The sequence below is a fragment of the Protopterus annectens genome, chromosome 14.part0 (assembly GCF_019279795.1).
Source record: "Protopterus annectens isolate FY-2018-M chromosome 14.part0, PAN1.0, whole genome shotgun sequence".
NCBI lineage: Eukaryota > Metazoa > Chordata > Ceratodontiformes > Protopteridae > Protopterus > Protopterus annectens.
Window position 1 is genome coordinate 846,888,504 of NC_056748.1, and position 24,919 is coordinate 846,913,422.

At 40.8% G+C, this 24,919-nt stretch overlaps 1 protein-coding gene across 3 annotated transcripts in view; it reads left to right on the forward strand.

Moving 5' to 3' along the window:
- Positions 1–24,919, forward strand: part of GRID1 (glutamate ionotropic receptor delta type subunit 1) — a 2,576,795-nt gene that overhangs the window by 2,334,414 nt on the left and 217,462 nt on the right. The gene's annotated exons all lie outside the window — the stretch shown is intronic.

Here is a 24,919-nt window from a genome sequence, read left to right on the forward strand (position 1 = left end):
GTAAACGTCTTGTACGACGATGGCTAAACTGAATATGACTTGTGGTGTTAGATTGTAGTGTAATAAATATTTATGTAGTATTTGACAGCACCGGATTAAATTTTTTTGGAATACTAGTTAGTCTTGCAATGTTTTCCGGATGTTTTGTATAGCATTTGACAGCAGCGGATTTATTTTTTTGCAGAGTAGTTACTCTTGCAATGTTTTCTGGAGGTTTGGGATAGCATACTTATGGATGTCTTCCGGATGCTGTGGGCAGCATATTTGTGGATGTATTCTGGATGACTTAGGAAGCATACTTGTGGATGGTTCAGTCGCTGGGTTACAGTTTTTGGTAGTATGGGGAGACATTGTCTGAAAAATTTCAAAGTTTCACTTTAACGACATTTACCGGCTTGTGCCTTGAGATATGGAATGTGTGTTACACATAACTGCTATAGGAAAATGTATTTCCAGTGATATGATGTTGGGGAAATGGCATAACTTGAAACAAGCACTCATTTCTTACATGTTATACTGTCTTTCCTATCTAAACAATGATTTTTAATGAAGTTAACATTGTCAGTGTGATTTTGTATATATTTATAGTTACATTCACACACCAGGAAGCAAGCAGTATTAAAGCAAAAATCTGGTTGCGATAATACATAAGTACCAAATATCTATATGCCCTTCAGAGGAGTTCCAGTATGTAAAATCTTCTTATGGTATTTGCAGACTTTACAAGACATCACTTTCAGTTGGAATGATTGAGTCAGCTTTCTGATGGATAAATTAAGGCTGAATATATTTTCTTAGTTTAGGATAAAACAGTTAGAGGAGCTTAACGGATGGGAGAGCATATATTGTTGGAACTCAGTTCAAGTTGGATTACATATATTATTAATGTTAGTGTTGTCAAATGGTGACTTATGGGATAAAAATGTCTAATTCTCTCTCCTTCTTTGTTCTGTGTTACACAAGGATATGATATAACCATGTCATATTAACTGAACTTCTCTTCTTTATAATTTAACATACTTACAAAGTAAAAACAGTCCTTAATATCAGACTCTATAGTCATAAACAGCTGGCATGAGATAATTTATATTATTAGAATTGGAGAAGATCAACATACAGTTCAACAATAAATGTATTGCCTGAGCACAGAAATTCCTTCAGATTATATTGAGCTTTGTGCTTGTTTACACTCACTGTTACTTTTGCAGTTCACTTTAAAGGTCATGGTTTGAACCTAATCTCAGAGAGTGATCATTATGGCTGTAAATGTACAGACTCTTCAGGTCTGATAAATGCCTTATTCATATTACTGTGGGGGTTCCTGCCATTTCTTCACCCAACACTGAACATGTACGTTCTACATATTTATGCACATCAAATAATGGCATAATTACCTTATTGAACCTGTTTTCTTTTCTCTCTCTCTGAGCTATAGTGTTAATGACCCAAATTAGCAAGTTGCATCCTATAACTGGGATGTCAACACTGCTGTGGAACATTTATCTCCACTTTGTGGTTTCTACTGTGTGAAATGAGCTGTAAAAGAGATGGTATAATTGTAGAAGACAAGAGAAAAGGGAGGAATACAGCAGATTATATACTGGCATGTTGGAAGACAAACATAATGTGAAGACAAATAATTCTACCTGCCAGCCACAGGTCACACGTAAGAAGTCAACATTCTTGTCATGTGAGATCTTTCTAACATTCAACTGACGGGTCCTGTTATTCCAGACTTTATGCAGTCTATGTATTTTAGACTGCCTTGCAAATTAGGTTGTATTCTCTGTTTCTGAGGATGTTGCTCAACGCTGTGTTGATAAACTTTCTGAAAGTTGAATAGAAACTCTCCATACCACCTTCAGTGACCATTTTGATATTGTTAGGTGGAGTCGTCTGGATTTGTACTTGATGGAATTTCCATCTCTAGGTTATGCCAAGATTATGAGGTCAGTTTCAGCCTTACATCTTTGTTATTGTGGATTTGGGCCTTCTAGATTTCTACATTGTAGTCTGATGAATTTCCAGGTTTTGTTGTTCACTCTAAGGGTGGTTGCCTTTCCCGCCCCCTTTTTTTGTTACACATGTGATTTTCATCCCCTTTTCTTGAGAAGCTAAGTATGGGTCCATGTCTTGATAAGTTTATGCATGCATCTCTAATTGTTCCTGTCATGGCAAGCGTATGGAGGGAATAGTTTTTACACAGTTTTATTCCTCTTTATGTACCTATACCCTCTTTGGTCTTGGCCAGTAGGCTTTGGTGTAGTCGTAGGACTGAGACTGTCCTCACCACAGTGCTAAATGATCTTCTGTTGGCAAGCTGTCATCACTGTTAATCTTGTTGGTTTTCCTTGATACAGTGGTACACGGTATCCCTTTTGAACACCACCAAATATACTGTGGCATTTCTGCTGCAATTCATACTAATTTCCTAGATTGCCTGTAAAGATTATGACAGTTTATTTTCTCTTGGATTAATTTCTCTTTGAGACACCATCTGAGTAGTGGAGTTCCTCCAGGTTATCTTTTGCTTTCATTATTTTTCAAATGTATCTGCTAACTCTGGAGGACTTTATAAAGAGAATAGGTTGCAGTTATAACTCTTACGGAGGTGGTATCCAATTATACTTGTCTTGCTTTTAGGAATGTGGTATTTCCTTATACTTTAGAAAGATGCACATAATGTATTCTGAACGGAATGATGTTCATCAGGCTGAACCTTACATAGATAGTCTGCAAAAGGCTGAAGCTGTATCCATGTGTATGATCATGAAACCTGCCCTGACTCCTTGTTTTTCCCCCATAACGTATTACGGAGGAAACAGACTTGAATTTGTGAGGACAATGCATGATCTAAGTATCCTAATAAATAAGTTAGTCTTTAGGTGTCCAGATGATGTTGGCTGTGAAATCTTCACGCTTTCTTCTAAGTAATATAGCCTATATTAAACACATTATTCCATTTCTAAAGGAGGGTGTGGCTAGTGCCATTTCTACTTTGGTTTTGGCCTCTCTGAACTATTGTAATTCCCTTTCCCTTGTGCTAGCATACTCTGACTCCTTGATCAGAATCTTAATGAAGGGTCTATATCAGTTGAGCGAAAACCCCTTTACGCAAATACGAGTACGTCGAACATATCCAGCAATTTGTTTTGTTTAGATCCTTGGCATATTGCCGAAGGACCAGCAAGAAACTGTTTTCTCTCAACCAGTTTACAAAAGGGAACAGCATCAGAAATAAAGCAAAAGTGCCTGTTGTCACTGGATTCATCATGGACTGCTACTAAAATTGACCTCACTGGGCAGATGATTTATCTGCGAATTGCGAAATGTCGATTTGTTTTGGTTGGCCCATCTGCAGTATAGCTCCGTAAGGTAAGTGTGCGATAGATAGGACTTTAGGGTTAGGATTTAGGTTAAGGTAAGTGCATAGATAGGTAATGCATGTAAGATTTAGTGTAGTATTAGATGTAGGGTTTTTTTTAAGTGTATGTATGTGTGTTATTTATTTTGTTTGGGTGTATGTCTGCAGGGGAAGTGTGTGGTAGTTATGGACCTTAGGTTAGGGAGGGGTTATGGATAGTGCATAGATAGTTGTGTATGTGGGGTTTAGTGTAGTGTTGGAAGTAGGGTTTTGTTAAATGTATGAATGTGGATTATTTACTTTGGGTGTATGTCTGTAGGGTTTGGTTAGTGTATGTATGTGGCTTATTTATTTTGTTTGGGTAGGTACTAGGTAGTGGGTGGTGGGGTTGGCCAACTATGATAGTTCGATATTTTATTTTTCGTGGTTTAGTGTGTTCAGGATTTTTGCGGTTCGAGGTATAGGGTCCGATGTTTAGGTATTCGCATAAAGGGGTTTTCACTCAACTGATATAGACCCATTATAGGACCATTATATTTGGTCCTGTCAGGTACTGCTGAGTTCATACATATATGTGCGCATATAGTTTTTTGGTGTAGGCTTGGACATTAGTGCTAGTTCCAATTGAAGAGACAGAGGCTGTGAAGTCGCTTATACCTGCTCTGAGGAGATTGTAATCAGCTTTGAAAAGTTTTTTTTGTTTGGCCCTGACAAGGCGGGGGGGGGGGGTTAGGGAGATGGTGACTTCAAATGTGATCGCTTTATGGTCGGATCTTACCAAGGAGGATAACACTGTAGGAGTGCTGCAGTGGCTACTCATGTTGGTTAGGAACAGGTCCAGGATATTTTCCCCTTTCATAGGGATGTCGAACAGCTGATCCAATGCATTGGCATTGACGAATTAGAGGAATTTCTGGACATTCATGTTTGGGCTAGAATAGGTCTTCCACTCTGTGGTTGGGTAGTTAAAGTCACCCAGAATGAGGATAGATGGTTGAATCTCAATGGATTCAAGTAAATCCAGATAGGTGGAGTGGGCGTTCTGAGTCATGGTTGGAGGTCTGTAGATAGCTATGATTTGAATAGGTGTTTTGTCAACAGTTAACTGCACTTGGAGTATCTCCTGTGCATCATACTGTTTGACTAGCCTGAAGGTGTTTATGTCTTTGATAAATATTGAAACTCCACCTCCTTTGGCTTTGTAGCCCTCCTTCCTATTTTATCCACTCATATTGACAGTGGAGAAGCTGTTAATACATACCTTAATGCAGGTCAAAAACATGTGTCAGCTGTTACTTTGCCCAATTGTGTTTTGTCCTGTAGAATCAATTAACTTCTCTGATTAATGGTTGTGAAACTGATTCTTCTAATAGAAGGTACATTCAGCAACTCCTGTTCAGGAAGGTTTATATAAATCCATGTCTAAATCTTTATCTGACCACTTTGTGATCATCTTGTTTTGATAGTGATCTCTCTCTTTGATCCCTTAAACTGTGCAGCCATGGTTTTCCAGGCAATAACCCAATAGGGTATTTGTTACTCTGTAATTAATGCCTGCCCAAAGATATCATGAGGCCCAACATTGCAAGTGGTGGGCCTCTGCACCCCTGAGAGGGCATTATTTATGAAGTAATATACATCCTGGAGCCCATTAGTGTGTTTAGAGAATAGACTGTCTGTAAAATTGTTGTGTCTTACTTACTTGGTTATTTTTTTATTACTATATTTTTATATATACTTTGATGTAAAATATTTCCTCCACCTAATGTTTCAAACTTGCTGTTTTATATATAACTGGTGTTGGATGAAGTATTTTACATCCAAAATGTAACATTTTCAAAAAATCTCCAGATATTTACTTAATTTTTTGTTCCCTTATTCGTAAAAGGTGTGGTTTGCTGCCAGTCACTGGGGACTGATGTCACTAAATAATGACATAAATTTCAGTTTCAGATTTTGTATTCCTACAGAAAATTCATGTTAACACAAATCCTGTTATTCAAGCAACATTGTAATTTTATAAGAGTAATATTAAAAGTCTGTCCCTATTTTTGAGCCTTTGTACCACCTTTATTTTAGGCTTTATTCATATTTCTTGAGATAAGAGTTCAAGAGGTATGCAAACCTCTTAACGCTGCTGCTGCTATTGTTCAAACGATCTCACTCTGTCTCTTCACACACACACATACACACACACACACACACACACACACACACACACACACACACACACACACACACACACACACACACACACACACACACACACACACACACACACACACACACACACACATATAAGCACACATGCACTCACACATACAGACAGAAGCTGTCAAGATGGAATGGAAATCAAACCAGAAGTGGATAGAAACCCGGCTAAAAAACAAAAGTATGAATATAAGGTGAAGGACCAGATGAGGAGGCAAGAAATGTGGAAAAAACATAAATATAGTTGCAAGTATAGAAAACTTCTGGAAGAGCCTCGTGTTGATCAAGAACGAATGCACGAATGGTTAAGGAGAGGTGAATTTACATCAAGAAATGAAAGGTTAATATTGGCAGCCCAAGATAGTGGGCTATGTACATGCTGGTTTACTAAGTCCATTGAACATGTGGGAGAAACAGACATATGTAGGTTTTGTGGAACCGAATTGGAAACAGTCACACACCTTATTGCTGGTTACGACTCTCTAATGGCAGAGGGACTGTATACTGAATGGCATAATAATGTGGCAAGATTAATCATAGAAAATGATAAAGTTTACATCACATCACATGAGATCACCCAATACCAACAGTTCAAAAGATAGATGCTAGAAAAGTGGATATAGTGGTCCAAGAAAAGAAGACAAAAGTAGCATTGATCATTGAAATCGTCACACCTAGTGACTACAGTGTCTTGCATACAGAGAGGCACAAAGTCACAAAATACTTCTATTTGCAGGCAGAAACGAAAGCCATGTGGAAGAAAGATACACAGACAGTTCAAATAGTAGTAGGAGCAACTGGTCTTATAAAAAAGAATTTACAATTGTATTTAGATATGTTACCAATTCATGTAACACAGTACGAATTGTAGAAGGAGTCATTACTGGGCACTTTGCGCGTGCTGCGAAGAGCACTTTTGGCTAATATCAGAGTGAAACAATACTAATTTCATGAACTTTAATCATACTTTAACTTAGGAATGGGGTCCATTCCCGTCATGGTATTAGAAACCCAAAAGACTTGCAGAAAATAAAAAGACAGAAACATAAACACACACACTTTTTTCTGCTTAGCGAGTGTAAAATAATCGCTTATTCAATCTTGGTCTCTCTTTCATGCACACATACACTCATACACACAGACATAAACTCACACATGCGTTTGTGTGTGTTGTTTTTAATTTTACACTTGGTAAACATGAAAAGTGTTGCTTCGTCAGTATAAAATAATGATGGCCATTAGGTTACTTTCAGTCCGACCTCCACAGTTGCTTAATATATTGCCATGAAGTGGCAGACTTGTTTTTCTAGTGGGCATTGCCCATAGATTAACACCCTGCTAGAGAACTTCATTCTCCATTCAGAGTGGCTATGGCTATGTATAAGTCATCCAATCTCTAATTGTATTAAGATTTTCAAGTATCTGTTGCTCATTATTATTTATTAGTTTGTAAAGCATTTGGGGTTCAGCCTCATAAATTAAAGAAAAGGAAATAAACGAATAAATAAATGAAATGAAATGGATTGTTATTAATTTACTAAAGTCTCCTGATCTACTCCGTGACTATATAACTGCTGCGCTGCTGGCAAATATGTCTTTATATTTATCTTATGAGATGCTACTAGTGATTCTTAAGGTGGTTTCTAATCTGTGCCTTGCATTTTTTTGACATTATTCATTTTACTACCAGATGTCTCCCTAGATGAGCTTGGTCCTTCATAAGATATTGGAACATATTTTTGTAGCTAGATTTATTGCAACACTTAAGACAGTTAGTTGCAGAAATCTGTATGTGCTGACTAATTTTATTGTGAAAATTTGTTTTACCTATTAATACTTCTTCACAAGTTTGCTGTGTTTTAATCTATAATGCGCCTGACCATAGATATTAAAATTAAGTGTTTTTTTAAAAAGAAAATGGCTGGCTAGGCAGATTGAATCCTCTTTCTCTGTGTAGTGTAGCTTGTAGACAGTACTGGAAATAGTTACAGGCCCTTGCAAACTGCATCAATTGTGGTCAATGTTAAATTTTATGATGGCAGTAGTCATTCCAAAATTCTAGGAAGGAAGGGAGTTTTAATTAGATAATTTGTTTGAAAGTTAAAAGTACCATTTATAAATGCTGAACAGACAGCATGCTATAAATGTCTGGCCATCACTCAATTATGTGGTGTAGAGTGATAAAGCCCTGGTTATAACCCAGATGACCCATGTCCATTTAGTGACACATGAATCTGGATAAGCTGATCAGAGGAATGTGAAAGAAAATGACCAAATCCAGATTCCCAATTCAGGGGGGGGGGGGGGGTGGCATCCATTTTGCTGCTTTGCTAACATGTACAGGAGTGTGAGGTGTGAGGTATGCAGCATAATAGGACTGGTGTGAGCATTCTAGGCAGAGTATAGGGCATATGTACAGGAATACATTGTCTCCATAAGGGGTAGCTGTATTGAACATCACATTGGCAACATGGAGGGGGGTTGGGTGCCCCTCATGACTGATTTCCCACTCTCAGTACCTGAGTGTCAACTCTAATGAGAACAAACGGGGTGCTGGGCTTTCTCCCAGTCAAATACAGCTCAGCAAGCTCCTACTTGGTGCCCTGCAGAGTTCTACAGCAGCAGAGAGACAAAAGAGAGACTTTGGAGAGATTAAGTATCATTTTTCTGCATGTTCTTGCTGCCTTTAGCTAATTCCAGCTAAAACGCATAATTTTTAAAGTTTATGTGATGTATAAAGCTTGTTTCAGCTACATATTGTACTTATTTTACTGCCTGCACTTTAACAAAGTCATTTTTGTGTTTAAATTACCTGTTTAATGGTTGTAAGCTACACACTTAAGTGTGATAGCCAGTTCTGTGCATTTAAAGTGTTTTTTTGGTTGTATCTGCTTTATTTTCTGAAAACAAAAAACAAAAAAAAAATACTTGTTTTCCCACCTTTCTAAGCTAGTATAGTCCAGTTTTCAGGATAGTGCTGAATTCAGGGCTGTGTTGCAAGTTTCTGTGTTTGCCCATACCTTACTTGGATAGAAAGAAGTTTCTCTGTTCACTTGTGCTTTGAGCAGACTATCTGTCCCTGGAGGAGTGGTTTCAGCCCAGAAATTAGTAGTTTATTGGTCATTTTGGGCTAATTTCTATCTCTTTCATTTCTCTGCTATAAAACCCGCATTAAAGTGATTTTGCCCACCAGGCTAGGGTATAACTATTCCTGGCTCCACAAAGTCTACTCTTCAATTTTTCCCTTGGAACCAGACAAACATTCAACTTAAGCACTCAAACCATTCACTTCTCAGCCTGGCTCTTGCTCAAAACTCATAGCAAGCACTAATAAACCTTAGCACTAGACCCCCCCTATACTGTAGGGAAGGGCAAGGCTCTCTATTCGACCTTACCAGACAATCAGTAAAACAGTTCACTGTACCTATCCAGGCATGTCCAAAGGGCAGTTTCAGGTGTACTCTCCGGTCCAACTGGTGAATCTGGGCATTTTGAGGCAATGTTACAATTGCCTCATGTACACAGACAACCCTCTCCTCCTACTACTAAACACATACATGCGAGAGATGCAATTATACAGCCAAACTGGAGGCTATGGTCTATCAACCCAAGACTGGACCAGACAGTCAAGTGGAGAAGGGAATTACTTGCATCACACCACCAGTCTCACATTGACCTATGAAACCAGCACCAGCAAAAAACACACATAAATACATGAAAACATACTTGGAGGCTCTATATAAAAATCTGCAAAAGCAACAAAGACCTCCAAAGCAAACATCCAGGCAACCTCCACCCCCCCCCAACACAAACCATGAAACACATACTTCACAAAACCAGTGAGCCATGCAATTACAGCCCTTAAGGCAAAATAACATACCCAACACACTAGTAATAGTTGACTCTATAGTCAGGCACACTGACGTCCCACTCACTAGGCTGAACAAGGAGAAGGTCACTGTTAGCTGCCTGTTGGGTGTCAGGATCCACCACATAACACAAGCACTCAGGTCACTGCAGAACAAGTACAAATACGACTCTGTCATTGTCCATGCTGGTGTGAATGACCTGAGCCATACCTCCCTGGACTACATGAAGAGAGACACGGAAGAGCTCTCTGATCAAGTATCTCAGGTTGGTATGACCCTAACCCTGAGTAGCATCCTGCCCTCACCAAGAATGATACCACTGTATAAAGAAAAATATACCAATTTCAACAATTAGCTAAGCTTCTGGTGTCACTCAAAGGGGATCCAGTGTCTGTCAGCCTGGGATGACATGCTCGACAAGCCATGCAACTTCACTAGAGACAGCTTGCACCTGTCATGCTTAGACTTTCAAATACTGGCCAAGGTGCTTGCCACCCCAATAGTGCCTTTTTTATGCAAGGCTCAAAAGACAAACCCACCACCGTAAATAGCACAAGTAACAAAAAGCTGAGGGTAATGCTACTCAATGCCAGAAGTCTAAACCTAAAAATGCATGCACTCAAGGCACTCCTCAGTATGGAGAAAATCTATATATGTGCAGTAACAGAAACCTGGTTCAAGGCTCAAGAGAGCACCCCAGCACTACCAGGTTACACCTCATACCATACATTTTGGCCACAAAACCTGGACCGAAATGCAAAAGGTGGGGGTGTATCCATACTCATCAAGGATACCCACACCTCCAGGTTAGTGGCATAGCACAATGTTTCAGAGATCATCCATGTGCAACTAACAACAGGCAAAACAGCAATTCAAATTATAGCTTGCTACAGATCAACCACCATATCCCAGGACCCCCATTCCGCATTTCTGGAAACACTGGGAAACATAAAGGTCCTACCAAACACCCTGATATTTGGTGATTTCAATTATCCACACATTAACTGGGAGAACTACTCAAGTACTAACTCCCTTGCCCAACATTTCCTAGAATTTATAAACTCAAATGCCCTGGATCAACTGGTCAACACCCCCACCAGAGGTGACAACATATTGGACCTGGTCATCATCAACGTGGGTGACCAGTATTCCACACCGGAGGTCAACCCCACATCGGTTAGATCTGACCATAAACTAATCACTCTGGATATCCATATTCTGCCCCCACCCCCGGTCAAAGAAACCACTGTGAAAAACTTTTCAAAAGCAAACTTCACATTACTTAAGACCGAGGTGGAAAGTCTCAAAGTCCCCATGCTAATGAATAACGCTGCCCAAGCTGCAAAATCCTTTACTAATGCACTCTGTGGGCACCAACAAGAATGCATGGATCATGCTATCCCAAGCAAAACCAAGACTCACTCCTCCAAGAAAAGGAAACCAGTCTGGTGGACCCCTGCCATAAACAAGCTATACAACAGAAGGAGGAAACTATTAATTTATTTTATTTATTTTACATTTGTTGATCTGGATAGTCTAACTGGATATATGTCCATTCTCAGTAGAGGCCTGGGGAGAAAAGCTCCAAGCGTACAGAAAAGAGTAAAATCCCAAGAAGGGAAGACATCCCTGATCAGTATCAGCAAGAAACTACGATCCCTCATAAAATCATCCAAGGCGAGCTTTGAAAGAAAAATTGCCAAGGACTCCAAAGATAACCACAAGGCATTCTTTAGCTATGTCAAGAATCTAAGTGGCGATTCTCAGATCTGCTCAGAGTTAGAGCAGAATTGCACAAAATACACTGAACCAACTGATATCGCCAACATCCTGGCAGACAGGTTCAGTGACAACTTCACCCCACTCTCACCCCCAAAAAGGCACATAACCATACCAGAAGAATGTAGTGCCCCTGAAATCACAGACACTCAGGTTAAAACAGCCCTCTCCAAAGCCAAAAACACAGCATCAATGGGACCGGATGGTGTCCCAGGCTGCATCCTACACGAGCTCAAAGATGAACTAACCCCTCTCCTAAACACACTGTTCAACCCAGCCACTCCACAGGTTACATGCCCATAGAGTGGCACACAGCAACAGTTATTCCACTCCACAAAGGTGGAGTCACAGCAGACCCCAGGAACTATCACCCTATAAGCTTGACTAGCTTGGTCTGCAAGGCTATGGAGTGCATCATCATGGATCTCATTAACAGAGACATTGGGAACCTCCAAACACTGGACTCTACCCAGTTCGGCATTGTTAAGGGCAGATTATGCCTCCTAAACCTGGTGGACTTCTTTGAGACAGTTACCAAGGCTATAGACAAGGGAAAGGTGGTCTACACAGCCTACCTAGACCTTGCAAAGGCCTGTAACACCATTCCCCATTCTGGTATTATAGACAAGCTCACCAGCCTGAACATAAGCCCCTACATCATGAGATGGGTTGCCAAGGGGCTCACAGACAGAACCTACATGGTAAGAGTTGCGGGAGCTAGGTCTTACTCTAAACCAGTTACAAGTGACTTTCCCCAGGGCTCAGTCCTAGGACCCCTCCTGTTTGGCATATACTTCTCAGAGGTACAGACAAGCACAGAAGGACTATGACTGACCAAGTTCGCAGACGACTGTAAACTAGGGGCTATAATTGACTCTCCAGCTGATACAGACATCCTCCAAAAGGGTCTCACTGAGACAGATACCTGGTGTCAAAACCATGGCCTCAAGCTAAATACCAAAAAGTGCATAGTCATCCCCTTTGGAAAAAACAAAGTACCCACAAACTACCTCATAGGTTGTAGCCCCCTAAATACGGAAGACGTAATAAGGGTTCTGGGGACCCTAGAAAATAGTAATCTCTCCTTTGATAATCACATTGCCAAAGTGGTTAGAAAATCCTTCTATGTGGCCCACCTAATCAAAAAAGGGTTTGCATCCAGATCAAAAGAGGTCATTGTGCCTCTCTACGCATCACTCATCAGACCCATCATAGAGTATAACACCCCATTTGGGATGTACCTTACAAGACACCTGCAACAGCTGGAAAGACCACAGAAGTACCTCACCAAGAGGATCACTGGCCTAAAACAGATGCCCTATGCAGCTCAACTGAAGAAACTCCAGCTGTACTCGGTTGCGTACCCCCTACTCAGAGGAGATCTCTGCCTGACATACAAGGCCATGTCCAACCCAGAATTGATGGACATGCTCCGCGTAAAGAAAATTATATCCCCTCAAGTCACATGCTCTAGGGATCTAAACCTCACCACAACAATAAATAGGACATGCTGGAGGGATAGATTCCTGTCCCAGAGACTTCCTATGCTCTGGAACAAGATTTGAGTCTACATTAGGCAGAGCTCCTCGCTAACACTCTTCAAGAGAAACCTTGATGAGTGGATGGGAAACAGAAAGTTTACCCCAGGGATTACTTCAATGGCTCTGCTGGACAGAGGCACAGTGAACTAATCTAAGGGGGCGGCGAAAGCCAATACATTCTGGCTAGGCTTATAAATGCCTTCGGGCAGATAGCCTAGTACCTACATATGAAGCTATGATTGGAATGTAGTGCTGTCACCTTGATCAGGGAATAAATAATTTTGTGTGTGTGTGTGTGTGTGTGTGTGTGTGTGTGTGTGTGTGTGTGTGTGTGTGTGTGTGTGTGTGCGTGTGTGTGTGTGCATGTGTGTGTGCGCGTGTGTGTGTGTGTGTGTGTGTGTGTGTGTGTGTGTGTGTGTGTGTGTGTGTGTGTGTGTGTGTGTGTGTGTGTGTGTGCGTCTGTGTGTGCGTGTCTGTGTCTTTGTGTCTGTGTCAAGGCGTTAGTAGTTTGTGGGTTAAAAATGCCTGGCCATCAGTTCAACATAATTTGGTACATCAGAGTTTTAGCTACTGTTTTGAGTTTTTAAGTTTCTGAATTTAGGATAAGAAAATGTAAGTTTAGAAAGGATACAGATGAGATAAACAAATTTTAAGTTAAGAGAATATAGATATTATCTTTTCTGGTAAAGAAAAACTGTCTTTGTCATGGTGGTAGAGGCAGGAATTATCATGGGTATCTGTATCTGCAACCATAATGTTCAGTTTATAAACATGGATGCTTTGGTGCCTTCATTTTTAAAAACAGCAATACATAATTGTTATATTTTGTCTTCACAAAATATTTTAATCCCTTTTATTCCAATGTTAAGGAAACTGTTTAGCTGATAAACATGACTCATCATCAACATCAACCCACTTTTCCCCATTTATCTACATCGGGTCAAGGTATTGTGCCAACTGTCACTATCTCTCTTTCAATTGTGTCACTCTCTTACCTTCTTCGACAATCATGCCTAACTGTCACGTGTTTAACTCACACAATCCATCCATCCATCTCTTTGCCTGATGGCTTGCCTTCTTCCTGTCTGTCCCAAAGTTTCTTCAACAAATCATCCATTGCTTTGCAGCATATTTGCTTAAGCCAGTGTAATCTGGTCATTTTGACCTTTTCTGCCATCCTGGCTTCTTCTGCTTCTGCTCGTATGTTCTAAATTCCTCATCTGTTCCACAGAGCACATCCAACCTCCTGTTTCAGGCACTACATCTCAATTACCTCTAGTTTTCTTCACTGCACCAGGTCTCTGTACTAAACAGTAGTATTTGTTGCACTACTGTTTTATACACCTTGCTTTTCAGCTTCTTTGGCATTCTTCTGTCACAGCTTCCACTGACTTATTGTACCAGTTGGCTGCAGCCCCTGTGATTGTAGCACTGACCTCATTCATGCTTCACTTCTCTTCAACCACCCCTTCCAGATATGTAAAGCTATCAACCTTTTCCACCATTTTGTCTTGTATGTCAGTTTTCATTTTCTACTTCTCACTTCCCCCATTTTCTGCCATTACAACTGTCTTGGCTGTTTCCAGTTTCATCCTGTGTGCTTTCAATTTTGTATTCCACTCCCCTATCATTTGCTGAAGTTCTTGCTCAGAGTCTGCCTGTAATGCCACATCTTCTGCATACAGCAACTTTGTTAATCTGTCCCCTCTGACATCATCATCATTATGTACAGCAATGGACTCATGATGCCAACAGACTTGCACTGGGAACCCCTCTGTGAGTCAGTTTGCACTTGTGTCACTGGGTCTTTGCTTATATTCTGCATGAATTTTACCATTGTTTCGGTCACTTTCAACCATCACAGTATTGTCCAAATCATCTTTTTGGAATTTTGCCATATTTTCTCCAAATCTAGTAATGCCCAGTTGAATGTTGTCCTCATCTCTGGCTTCTTCTCAGTTATCTGTCTCACTGCAGACATAGGGTCTGTTATGCTGCATCCTGATCTAAATCCTAGCTACTCATCCCCCACCATACTTTCTACTACTCTGCATATTCACTTCTCAATCATCATCTCCAGAACTTTCATTCAGTGTGACAGGAGTTTGATACCTCTGTACTGCCCACAGTAGTGAATGTCTCCTTTTTTTGTACACTTGCACTAGAATGCTTATTCTCCACTCATTTGGTATACACCCTTCATGCCATATAGATATGAGTATGCTTTGGAGCCATATCTCCTCTAACTCAACCATCATCTTGATCATATCTGCTGTGACCTCATCTGATCCTGCTGCTTTCCCTGACTTCACTTTCCCTTAGTGCTGTTCTTACTTCTTCCACTGTAAGTTTTCTTCTTTCTTCATAGTCTGTGTCTGGAGCAGTACAATTTTTATCATAGAGAAAAACAAAAATGTCTACCAGATACCAGGTACCTTCATCCAGGTAAATGCACAAACCAAATAATAAAAAAACAAATGGACTCAGGTATGTCTCCAAGCTCCAGTTTAGCATCACGTTTAATCGCAAGTTAAAACACAAGCGCTTTAGTCATGTGAGATGAAAGTGTGATCATGTGATGTTAATAAGATGGTATATAATGTGTAACTTGGCAATGATCATTGACACCTGATGAAGCAGTATTGTGAAAGTGCTTGTGTTTTAAATTGTGATTAAACGCGATTTTAAACTGGAGCTTGGAGACATACCTGTGTCCATTTGTTTTTTTACAATTTCTATCATGTTTTATTCATTCAGAAGCTGCTAGAAGTACTCCTTGCATCTAACTTTGATGTCCTGTGGACTGGTGAGCAGATGGCTGCTGGTGTTCGTTATGACGCATGTCTGATGGCTATCTTCTTTTTCTTTCTGTCTTTGCCTTGTAAACTGATAGTTTCTTTATGCTATCTGCTGAGTCACTTTCTAGAAGATGGTATAGCACCTCTCATGCTTTGTTATTTGCTATTGCAATTGCTCTATTAGCCTCTTTGCTATCTAAGAAGTAGTCCTTCTTAACCTAGTATGCCTTTTCTATCTCCAGTTTACACTGCACTCCATTCTTTTGATGACTTCCTAGACTTCTACATTCCACCACCACTAACTTTCCTTATATACCTTAATTCCATACCTGGCTCAGCTGCATATCTCTTCAATAGTCTCCCACATGCCAGATCTATATTATTACAATGAAAGATAATTGAGCAAATATGTCTTGAGCGACACATAAATACAGAAGTGCCTGAAAGATGAACCGCTAAATGAGCGTAAAAAAAGAAAACCGAAGTGTCATAGTTGGCCAAATGCTGTTTCTGACGTCACTGCGTCAACCAGCAGTAGTTATACACAGTACTGGACCTATTTTACTTTAAAAACTAAATAGCACATAATGCAAACATTTGCTGAAATATATATCAGACATACACCAATAAAGATCAGTAAATGTTAGAAATCTTGAAAATATTTCAATTAACCTGCACTATTTCATTACTGCAGGAAGTACTTAAGGTACGTAATCAGAGCAGTTAGTTGTGCATATGGCATGTTGTGTATACAACTATGGCTTCCGGTGCGCTGACCGGACCTGGTGTGATAGGTAACAGGTATTGTACTGTACAGTCACAAAAAGGAAAGAATGTGCTAGTGATAGACAGTTACCTGTACTTCTTAGAAAAACAGCCAAAGGCAAAGAAGTACTGGTGCTGTTGACTAAAAAATACTCACAGATGTAAGGGTAGGCAGGTAGGGCAATAACTACAGCAACAGGGGTAGAGGAAATCCTGTTAAAATCAAACCCTCACGATCATGCCTCTGATCCCACAGAAGTTGAAAAGTATAAGGCTTGTCATAAGTTAAAAGAAATGTCTAAAGATTGTAGGAGCACCCCTGTATTACTTGTGGATGATGTATTTGCTAGCACGTCTTTTGAAAGTGTAGTAACATTAGCAACACGAAGATCAATGTTACAGAGTGTTAACAGGGTACGGTGAATTAGCATGTTGACTTACTCTGCACCCTGTACTATTAGTAATGTTTCTGTAGATGAGTTTAAACTGAAACAATCTATTTTTATGCAAGAAAGGAAGGTAGACATACACTCCAATGTACATGTGTTAGTCTTCACAACCAAAGAAAACCTTGCTGATATGTGTAAAAGTGAAATAATGTTTATGGATGGTGTGTTCCTAACTAAAGGAAAGTTCTGCAGACAACTCTATAGCATACACGCACTAATTTTCCGTAATGGTGCATAAAAATGTCTCCCTTTGCTTTACTGTTTGATGACGAAAAAATCTTTTAAGACGTATAACTTTATGTGGGAATGTGTGTTTACATAAGTTACAGTTAACACCTACAGTGAAGTTTCTGTTGTGTGACTGGATTGGCAGCAATAAAAAGTATTACAGCAAATTTTGCTGATGTAAGTAGCAAAGGGTGCTTATTTCATTTTTCTCAAAGTGTATGGCGGAATGTTCAACAGCTGACTGTTGCATTTGTATGGAACATCTGTTGAATTCCAATGTGCAGTGAAGGAATTAATAGCTTTGAGCTTTCTTCCTGAGACTGACGTGATTCCAGCCTTTAAACAGTTATGTAAAACTTTCCCTAGTGAAGGTAAAAAACTGATGACTTATTTCTCTGATGTAGATATATTGGGTCGTATAAGGAAACAAGTTACCCGTAATGTAGCACCTACACAATTCCCTCCCATTTACCCTATTTCTTTCTGGAATGTGTCATCCTTGAATGACAATGCTTTGCCACGAACCCAGAATTATGTGGAAGGATGGCACGACGAATCAGGTGTTTACTTGGTAGGTGCATTTCTGATATTCCTTGTGTGCTATGTTAGTCCGTGAACAGAACAGAGTTGACGAAATATGTCTATAACTTTTATCAGCTTGTGCAGTTTCTCCTAAAAAAGGAAGACTTTATAACGGGAAGAACGTTAACATAGTGTACTTCAAAGGAAAGATGAATATAGTACTGCAGAATTTCTATGTGCAGTTGCCATGTTGCTGAAAGTGTAGTTTGACATGCATGCCTGGTCCAGGTGTATGCATCATAATGTCTTGCTGTTTTGTTTATGATGTTATAGACACAGGCTATTTAATTTATGTTAGGTGTATTCATTTCACATTTATGCATAGTTAAGGTGTACTAGAATAGTGTTTGTGTGTAGTGGGGAAGTGCTTTGTACATATATTTACATTTGAAGTTCATAGTTGTTGTAAACTAAGCACATTAGTTAATGTTTTTCTTACTTTGAGAATCACACCAGGTTTTCAATGTTGGCCAAACAAAACTTTTAGCTCTTTTGCATTTCAGTAGAAACGTGCTTCGGTATTGTGTGTTTTTAATGTATTTGTGTCGCTCAAGACACATTCGCTCAATTCATCTTTCGTTGAGGCACTACCATTCTTCTTCAATTCCATGTATTTTCTGCTGTTCCCATAGTGCTAGAGCCTTGAATAATTCCTTAAACTCGAGGGCTTTTTCTCCAGTCATCTTCCTGATCTTCAGCTCGGTTTCTATTGACATTAGAGTTTTCTTTGACCACTGCTTGCAGATGATTGTGGCAACTAGCGGTTTATGTTGTTGACTGAATGTTTCACTTAAGATGATTTTGCAGTCGCTGGCTTTACCCCAAAAGCACTGGCCATTTCCTTACTAGAAGAAAGTCTACCTGAGTTGCATGTTGGCCACTTCTGTATATGATCTTGTAACTGTCTATTTTTGCTGAACCATGCATTGGCCACCATCAAATCATCTCTCAAACAGAAGTCTATAACGGCCTTTCCTTCTTTATTCCAGCTGTCCCACCCATGTGGACCCAGGCAGCCCCTTATATCTTGTTTTGTCTGTCCCATTATGTGTAACCATATCTACCATTAACAAAACTAACTGATATTGTCCTGCTTTATCTAGTAGGTCCTGGTACTGCTGCCTGAATGCACTCTTTTTTCACTATTACACCCTCAATGTGGGGCATAAGGTGAGATTATGAATAGTGCCCTATCCTTACACTGCAGTCTGATTGCTATGAGTCTGTCACTAATCCCAACGATATCCTCACTGTCTTTTGAAGCCTGTCCCTCACAACAATTCCCACATCATTTGTAGTCTACCCTCTTCCTGAGTAATACACTCTGAATGCCAGGCCAAGTGGCTTTGGTGCATTTCCCTTCCATGTTGTCTCCCGGATGCAGGGGTTGTCCAGCCTCCTCCTTACTATCATGTCATCCACATCCAAATTACATCTTGTCAGTGAACCTATATTGAGTGTAGCAATGCTTAGTTCATATTCGTCAGGTTGTTAAGTTTTACACCTAGCGTTTGTTTAACAGAGCTATCTCATGTAACCCAACTTGGGCATCTAGACAACATCCAACCTGTACGTTATTGCCCAAAGGCTGCTGGGCTTTATGGCAAGGAAACACTGAAACCAGCCAATGCCTTATTTTCCAAGGATTGCTGAGCTTTATAGCAAGCACAGACTGAGCAGTAGGGACACACAGACACTTTCCACTCTTAGCATGGATCCCTGGCCTGCTTCTGAGTTCACTTATCACACCAGCAAAAACCCATGCAGATCTTTCTCAACCTTTTTACTCATTGTTTTAGTGGTTGGTTGAGATATTTTTCAGACACCCTAATGGTTATGGATATCAGCTGGGTATGACAACCGTATGTTTCTAAATGTTAGCCATATATTGCACTTATGCTGTGCTGCTGATGCCATAAGAAGGCTGAAACATGCATGTTCACAGCTAGTGAGGTTTGACTTTATTGGCCTGAATTTGTCCATAAACAGACTTAAAAAGAAAAAAAGTCAAGGACATTCAGAATTGCCATATAGCTGATACACCTGATGTCCTTAAAGGGTCATTTGCATATGTCCCATGTTGCCTGTAATACAAGAGGCTTAAGGAACCACATAGTGGAAAGTCTAACCTTGCTAGATTTTTCTTTTGGTTTTAACTTTAATCAACATGACAAAATCACCTATAGACAGTTTTTACACTGTCAAGTGGCTAGACCTGACCGGTGTACAGTCTGTGATCTGTGTTATCCTATCTAGAGGGTTCTGTGCACCACAGTTGATGCTAAAAGCTGTTGGTCTATACAACTCTTCTCCCTCTATATGATAGGCCTGAACTTCCCTCAGTATTTGGAGTTACATTCCCTGAGTTAGCACTCTTGTAGCATGATTCTGTTAAAACCTTTTCTTAGGATGGATGAGCTCACTTTCTCTGATTGCTTCTGCAGTTCCACACTACCTCCTGTATTGCCCAGCCCATTAGTCTAATCCAAGGCATTGTGAATGCAGTCAGATCTCCTGCACTGCACCACAGAGATAGCTACTGAAATCAAGCCTTGAAGACATGTTATTAAAGTATATTGTTACAGTATTTCAGAAAATGAGTAACAAAAGCTGATCGATTATATTGCTAATTACATATGCATCAGATGTACTACGTGAAGCCAGTGGGGACCACTTCGACGTTACACAGAGTTGTATATAGTGTTGGCCACGTAGACCTTACAATGAGTTACATATACTGTGGGTCACCTAGATCTTACAGTGAGTTATATATAGAGTAGGCCATCTAAAACCTACAAAGGGTTGCATATAGTGTGGGTCACATAGACCTTACACAGTGTTACGTATAGTGTGGGTCACCCAGACCTTACACTGGGTTATATATAGTCCGGGCCACCTAGGCCTTACAATTAGTTACATGTAGTATGGGTCACCTAGCCCTTACACTGAGTTACATATGGTGTGGGTGACCTACACCTTACACGGAGTTAGATATAGTGGAGGCCACTTAGACCATACATGGAGTTACATATAATGTTGGCCACGTAAACCTTTTAATAAGGTATATATAGTGTGGGCCACCTAGACGTTACACTGAGTTACATGTAGTGCGGGCCACCTGGACCTTGCACTAAGTTACTTATAGTAGTGGTCACCTAGACTTTACACTGAGTTATATATAGTGTGGGTGGGCCACATAGACCTTAAAATTAGTTATGTATGGTTTGGGTCACCTACCCCTTACAGTGAGTTATGTATAATGTGGGCCACCTAGACATTATCCTGAGTTACAGATCGCTTCTACTTCACAGTCTTCAGAATCTGAAGACCAGTTATATTTTTCCATCACCAGTTACTCTGATCTGTAGTAGAAGACTCTGTAATGAACTTCCAAGTGTTTTAAACAAAATAGCAAGAAAATGCCTTCAAAATACTGAAAAAAAGGTTAATGATCAGAAATAAAGGCTTTTCACGGTAACTGTAAGCATCACAGCTTCAGGCAAACATGAAAAGCTGTGTTTTGATCAATGTTCATAGGTTCATATGTTGGTACTAGGCTATCAGCCCTAGGTCCTATACAAGCCTAGCCTAACAATTCCCTGGCTATTTCTTCCCACACTACTTACTTCTTGGACCCCTGTCTAGCAGGGTGATTGACATGATCCCCGGGGTGAATTTCTTTTCTCCCATCCAATCATCAAGGTTCCTTTTGAAGAGGGCCAAAGGGGCACTCTGCTTGACATGTATGAGCAGTCTATTCCATAGTCTGGGGAGTCTCTGGGTCAGGAACCTATCCCTTCAGTATGTTTTGTTTATTGTGATGACAAGGTTTAGAACCCTGGAGCATGTGGCTCTGAGGGATTGGGATTTCTTTAAGTATAGCATGTCCAACAGCTCTGGGTTTGACATGGCTTTGTATGTTAAGCAGAGATCGCCTCTGAGTAGGTGATATGCGACAGAGTATAGCTGGAGTTTTTTTAAGGCGGTCAGCATAAGGCATTTGCTTTAGGCATGTGATTCTTTTAATGAGGTATTTCTGCGGCTTTTCCAGTTGTTGCAGGTGTTTTGAGAGGTACATACCAAATGGGGCGTTGTGTTCTATAATGGGTCTAATGAGGGATGAGTACAGTGGGACAATGACCTCCTTTTTTTCTGGATGAAAAGCCCTTAGTGATGAGGTATGCCACATAGAAGGATTTCCTGACTGTTGTGGCAATGTGGTTATCGAAGGTGAGACCACTGTCCACCTGTGACCCCAAGTCTCTTATCCCACTTTCGGTGTTTAGTGTACTGCCACCTATGTGGTAATTCATGGGTGCATGTTTTTTTCCAAAGGGGATAACTATACATTTCTTGGCATTCAGCTTGAGCCCATGGCTCTGGCACCAAGCATCTGTTTCTGTAAGGCCCTTTTGTAGAGTATCCACATTATTTGGGGATTCAGTAGTTTACAGTCATCTGTGAACTTTGTTAGCCAAAGTCCCTTAGTATTGGCCTGTACTTCAGAGAAGTAGATGCCAAACAAGAGTGGTTCCAGGACTAAACCCTGAGGGACTCCACTTGTCACTTGTCTGGAGCTGGATTTGGAGTCAGCTACTTTTACAGTGTGGATTCTGTCAGTAACCCAGTTGGCAACCCATCAAGTGACGTAGGGCTTAATGCCCAGCTTAGTACGTTTATCTATGATTCCAGAGTGGGGGATGGTGTCAAAGCCTTGGCGAGGTCCAGATAGGTTGTGTGGACCACCTTACCCTCATCCACGGCTCTGGAGACTGATTTGAAGAAGTCAGGTTCAGGAGACAAGATCGGCCCTTCACAAACTCAAACTGGGTGGGGTCCAGTGTTTGAAGGTTGCCAATGTCTTTGTTTATAAGTTCCATGATAATATGTTCCATGGCCTTGCAGATCGGACTCGTCAGACTGATGGGGCAGTAGTTCCTGGGATCCAAGGTGGATCCCCCCTTGTGGAGTGGGATAACTGTAGCTGTGCACCACTCAGTGGGCACGAAGCCTGAGGTGAGGCTATGATTAAACATGACACTTAGGTGAGGTGCCAGTTCATTTAGTAGTTCATGTAGTACACAGCCCAGGATGTCATCTGGTCCCATGGATGCTGTATTCTTAGCTTTGGAGAGTGTGTTTTTTACCTGTGTGGATGTTATTACCAGAATTTTGCAATCTTCCGGTATTGAGTTGGGCCATTTAGGGGGTGAGAGGAGGGGGGTGAAGTTGGCACTGAATCAATATTCCAGGAAATTGGCAATATCCTTGGGATCCGTATATTTAATGCCATTCTGTTGTAGCTCAAAGCAGATCTGAGCATTGCCATTTAGATTCTTGACATAGTTATAGAATGCCTTGTGGTTGCCTTTGGAATCTTTGGCAATTTTATTTTCATAACTAGCTTTGGAGGATTTTATGAGGAATCTCAGCTTTTTAGTGAGGCTGGTAAGGGAGGTTTTTGCATACTGGGATTTTCCTCTTTTCTACAACAGTTTCTTCGTTTTGTTGTAAAGTTTGTTTATGGCAGGGGACCACCAGATTGGCTTCATTTTTTTGGAGGAGAGCATCTTGGCTCTATTTGGGATGGCACGATTCATGCTTGATGTGCTCGTACAGTGCCTTAGTGTAGGACTCAGCAGTTGAACTTTCAGTTCCCGTCTGCATGGTTGTCATGACGTTTGTCACTTCTGACTTGAGTAGTATGAAGTTGGCTTTGGAGAAGCTTTTTATAGAGGTTTTCTTACTGGGGGGTGGGGGTGGGATGTGGATGTGAAGGGTGATTAGCTTATGGTCTGACGTGACCAACGAGGGGGTGACCATAGGTGTGGAGCAGCGATTTCCCATGTTGGTAATGACCAGGTCTAGGATATTGGAGCCCCTGGTGGGACAATGGATTAGTTGATCCAGAATGTTGGAATTTATGAATTCCAAGAACCGTTGGGCATAGGTGTTCGTACACAAGTAGTTTTCTCAGTTAATGGCAGGGTAGTTGTAGTCACCCAGTATTAGGGTGTTTGATTGTATCTTAATATTTTCCAGTATGCCTAGAAAGGTGTAGTGAGAACCTTGGGGCATGGTGAGGGATCTGTAGCAAGCTACAATTTGGATTGCAGTCTTACCTAGTGTTAGTTGCACCTGGAGAATTTCAGACACATTGTGTTTGGCAACTAGCCTGGTGGTGTGAATATCCTTGGTGAATATGGACACTCCTCCACCTTTAGTGTTTCGATCCTGGTTTGGTAGTTGTAGCCTGGTATTGCAGGGGTGCTCTCTGAAGCCTTGAACCAGGTTTCAGTTACTGCACAGATATCGATGTTCTCCATTTTTAGGAGTGCCTCAAGAGAGTGCATTTTGAGGTTTAGACTCCTAGCATTGAGTAGCATTACCTTCAGATTTTGCATGCTTGTACCTGTTATGGTAGTGGTTTTGTCCTTTGAACTTTGCCTAAAAAAGGCACTATAGGGGTGGCAAGAGCCTTAGCCAGTAACCTGAATCCCAGGGGCGACAGGTGCATTCTATCTCTGGCAAAGCATCATGATCTGTCGATCATGTCATCCCAGGCAGACAGATACTGGATCCCCTTTGAATGACACCAAAAGCTTAGCCAATTGTTGAAGTCAATCATATTGTCCTTATATTGTGGTATCCTTCTGGGCAAAGGCAGGATGCTACTCAGGGCTAGGGTCATACCTGCCTGGGCCACATGATCTGAGAACTCTTTCATGTCTCTTTTCGTATAGTTCAGGGAGGTACATCTCAAGTCATTCACTCCAACATGGACAGTGACAGAGTCATATTTGCACTTGTTGTAGAGTGAGTTGAGTGCATGTGTTATGTGGTGGATCCTGGCAAGCCAAAAGGCAGCTGACTGTAATTTTCTCCTTGTTCAGCCTGGTGAGTGGGACATCAGTGTGCCTGACTATAGAGTCACCTATGACTAAAGTGTTAGATACATTGTCTTGCCTTAGGGGCTGTTGCTGGATGGCACACTGGTGTTGTGAGTTATGTGACACTTTGGTTGTGATTGGTGTTTGCGTTTCAGCTTCAGAGGTCCTTCTTGCTTGGGCAGGTTACAGTTAAGAGCCTCCACATATGTGAATGTAGTGTTGCTATGTGTGGGTGTTGGTGGTGTGGGTTTAGAAGGGCTATGTGTTGCTTGAGGTGTAGTGTGGGTGTTAACCTTCTCCTCTTGACTGTCTAGCACAATCTTGGGTGGAGAGAGCTTTGCTTCCAGTTTGGCTATGTAAGTGCATCTCTCACAGGTTGTAGTGTTGGGTGGTAGGAGGAGAGGGTTGTCTGTGTACATGAGACAATTGCTGCATTGCCCCAG